At 41.9% G+C, this 3,974-nt stretch overlaps 1 pseudogene; it reads left to right on the top strand.

The window, feature by feature from the left end:
- The first annotated feature begins 3,006 nt into the window (after positions 1-3,006).
- Positions 3,007-3,705, top strand: Ndufaf4-ps5 (NADH:ubiquinone oxidoreductase complex assembly factor 4, pseudogene 5; annotated as a pseudogene).
- The last annotated feature ends 269 nt before the right edge of the window (positions 3,706-3,974 follow it).

Genomic DNA, 3,974 nt, shown 5'->3' with positions numbered 1-3,974 from the left:
GACCAGCTTTAGGAGGTGGTGATCTGATAGCACGCATGGGATTATTTCTATCTTTCTGTACCTGTTGAGGCCCGGTTTTTCATATGGTCAATTTTGGAGAAAGTACCATGAGGATCTGAGAAGAAGGTATATCCTTTTGCTTTAGGATAGAATGTTCTATAAATATCTGTTAAGTCCATTTGGCTCATGACTTCTCTTAGTCTGCCTACGTCTCTGTTTAATTTCTGTTTCCATGATCTGTCCATTGATGAGAGTGGGGTGTTGAAATCTCCTACTATTATTGTGTGAGGTGCAATGTGTGTTTTGAGCTTTAGTAAGGTTTCTTTTACGTATGTAGGTGCCCTTGTATTTGGGGCATAGATATTTAGGATTGAGAGTTCATCTTAGGGGATTTTTCCTTTGATGAATATGAAGTGTCCTTCCTTATCTTTTGTGATGACTTTTAGTTGAAAATTGATTTCATTTGATATTAGAATGGCTACTCCAGTTTGCTTCTTCTGACCATTTGCTTGTAAAGTTGTTTTCCAGCCTTTCACTCTGAGGTAGTGTCTGTCTTTGTCTCTGAGTTGTGTTTCCTGTAGGCAGCAGAATGCCGGGTCCTCGTTGCGTATCCATTTTGTTAATCTATGTCTTTTTATTGGGGAGTTGAGGCCATTGATGTTGAGAGATATTAAGGAATAGTGATTATTGCTTCCTGTTATATTCTTATTTGGATGTGAGGTTATGTTTGTGTGCTTTTCTTCTCTTTGTTTTGTTGCCAAGACGATTAGTTTCTTGCTTCTTCTAGGGTATACCTTGCCTCCTTATGTTGGGCTTTACCATTTACTATCCTTTGTAGTGCTGGATTTGTAGAAAGATATTGTGTAAATTTGGTTTTGTCATGGAATATCTTGGTTTCTCCATCTATGTTAATTGAGAGTTTTGCAGGATACAGTAACCTGGGCTGGAATTTTTTTCTCTTAGCGTCTGTATGACATCTGTCTAGGATCTTCTGGCTTTCATAGTCTCTGGCGAAAAGTCTGGTGTGATTCTGATAGGTCTGCCTTTATATGTTACTTGACCTTTTTCCCTTACTGCTTTTAATATTCTTTCTTTATTTTGTGCGTTTGGTTTTTTGACTATTATGTGACGGGAGGTGTTTCTTTTCTGGTCCAATCTATTTGGAGTTCTGTAGACTTCTTGTATGCCTATGGGTATCTCTATTTTTAGGTTAGGGAAGTTTTCTTCTATGGTTTTGTTGAAGATATTTACTGGTCCTTTGAGCTGGGAGTCTTCACTCTCTTCTATACCTATTATCCTTAGCTTTGATCTTCTCATTGAGTCCTGGATTTCCTGTATGTTTTGGACCAGTAGCTTTTTCTGCTTTACATTATCTTTGACAGTTGAGTCAATGATTTCTATGGAATCTTCTGCTCCTGAGATTCTCTCTTCCATCTCTTGTATTCTGTTGGTGAAGCTCATATCTACGGCTTCTTGTCTCTTCTTTTGGTTTTCTATATCCAGGGTTGTTTCCATGTGTTCTTTCTTTATTGCTTCTATTTCCATTTTTATTTCCTTCAACTGTTTGATTGTGTTTTCCTGGAATTCTTTCAGGGATTTTTGTGACTCCTCTCTGTAGGCTTCTACTTGTTTATTAATGTTTTCCTGTGTTTCTCTAAGGGAGTTCTTCACGTCTTTCTTGAAGTCCTCCAGCATCATGATCAAATATGATTTTGAAACTAGATCTTGCTTTTCTGGTGTGTTTGGATATTCCATGTTTGCTTTGGTGGAGAATTGGGCTCCGATGATGCCATGTAGTCTTGGTTTCTGTTGCTTGGATTCCTGTGCTTGCCTCTCGCCATCAGATTATATCTAGTATTACTTTGTTCTTCTATTTCTGACTGTGGCTAGACTGTCCTATAAGCCTGTGTGTCAGGAGTTCTGTAGACCTGTTTTCCTGTTTTCTTTCAGTCAGTTATGGGAACAGAGTGTTCTGCTTTTGGGCGTTTAGTTTTTCCTCTCTACAGGTCTTCAGCTGTTCCCTTGGGCCTGTGCTTGAGTTCACCAGGCAGGTCTCTTGGAGCAGGAAGGTTGGTCTTACCTGTAGTCCCGAGGCTCAAGTTTGCTCATGGGGTGCTGCCTAAGAGCTCTCCTCGGGGGCAGCAACCAGGAAGATCTCTGCCGCCCTTTCCGGGAGCTTCCGTGCACCAGGGTTCCAGATGGCGTTTGGTGTTTTCCTCTGGAATCAGTAATGTGTGCAGAGTGCAGTCTCTTCTGGTTTCCCAGGCGTGTCTGCCTCTCTGAAGGTTTAGCTCTTCCTCCCACGGGATTTGGGTGCAGAGTGCTGTTTATCTGGTCCGTCCCTTCAGGTTCCGGCAATGTCTCAGATGCAGAGGACCTGCTTCTGCTGTGCCCTTATCCAAGGGAACCCAGAGGCCGTATACAGTTTCCTCTTGGGCCAGGGATGTGGGCAGGGGTGGGCAGTGTTGGTGGTCTCTTAGGCTCTGCAGTCTCAGGAGTGCCCACCTGTCCAGGCGGTGAGGGCTCTCTCCCACATGGTTTGGGAGCAGAGAGCTGCTGTGGGCAGGGATCTGCGGGTTTGGGACTCCCGCTAAAAACCCGATTTTTTTTATTTTAATTTATTGGTTTTCTTTTATTTTATACTCTGTCTCTCTGTATGTCTCCCTATCTCTCTGTCTCTCCATGTTTCTCTGTCTCTGTGTTTTGTCTCTGTCTGTCTGCCCTACAGGTCCTATGCATATATATTATGGCTTCCACTTTAGTGTTTTTGAATTCCTAAGTATGTGGATGAGTAGGTCTCTGCATATATATTTGGGTTATGTGACTTTTCTTAGGCTCTTTTTCTTCATTTGTTTTGTCCTAGTTTGATGTGTTAATTTTTGTTTTATCACACCATATCATATGATATGATATCATATGATATGATATCATATCATTATCCCTTAGAAACATCTTTGTCCTCTAAAAAGAGACAGAAGAGGATCTGTGCCGGTGTCTCCCCACGTGCGTAGTGAACTAAGGGCATCATCAGGTAGAGATGGGGGCTTGCATGACCCGTGCCTTCAGGAACTTCAACGTGGAGAAGCGAGTGGAGCAGGAGATCAGCAAGAGGAAGCCCCCCATGGCACCCAGCACCCTTCCACCCGCAGTCTCCTGTAGGAGCACCTGGGTCAGTATCCAGAAATCGAGGAAGAAGTTTCTAGGAAAGATAACAAGCTGCTGTCCTTACTGAGAGATGTATATGTCAATTCCAAAGAACCGGTGCCTTCCTTGCTGGTAAAAGCCACTGAACCACAGCAAGAACCAAAGGAGTTCAGACTGCCGATAGGAGATGACTTTGACAAGAATATCATGGACAGTCCCAAAGGCAAGATCACTGTTGTAGAAGCACTGACCCTTCTCAATAACCATAAACTCTCTCCAGAGACATGGACTGCTGAGAAAATCACCCAAGAATACCATTTAGAACTGAAGGATGTAAATTCCCTTCTCAAATATTTCGTTACTTTTGAAGTCAAAATCGTTCCTCCTGAAGACAGGAAAGCAATACAATCAAAATGAAGAAAATCACAAAACAATTTCCTATGTGCGCTCCCAAGCTCTGAGTCCTTGATTTTCATGTATATAAACTATACAAGTTACTGTGATTGAGGGCCATAACTTGGATAGCTCTTTGACCTCTTCAGGATTGTTCGTATAGTTTTTTTTTTTTCTAATTTATGTGTAGTTCCTGGCTATGTGTTAGCAGTATTGATCATGTGGCCCGACTGATTCAATATTAAGTTTCACTTTCCAATTTAGGATGGTTTGTTCTTTGGAGGAGACACTGAAAGAAGAGCCCTCCCTCCTGACTCCTATAAGACTGGCATTGTGTTAGGGGCAGATAATCAGCAGTGAGACACAGTGACTATATTTCCCAAGTGAAGAAAGAGAGGAAACTGAGTGCAAAGGAAGAAAAATATATATTAGTAATC

Source organism: Rattus norvegicus, chromosome X (assembly GCF_036323735.1).
Source record: "Rattus norvegicus strain BN/NHsdMcwi chromosome X, GRCr8, whole genome shotgun sequence".
NCBI lineage: Eukaryota > Metazoa > Chordata > Mammalia > Rodentia > Muridae > Rattus > Rattus norvegicus.
This window is presented reverse-complemented; position numbering and strand designations above follow the sequence as displayed.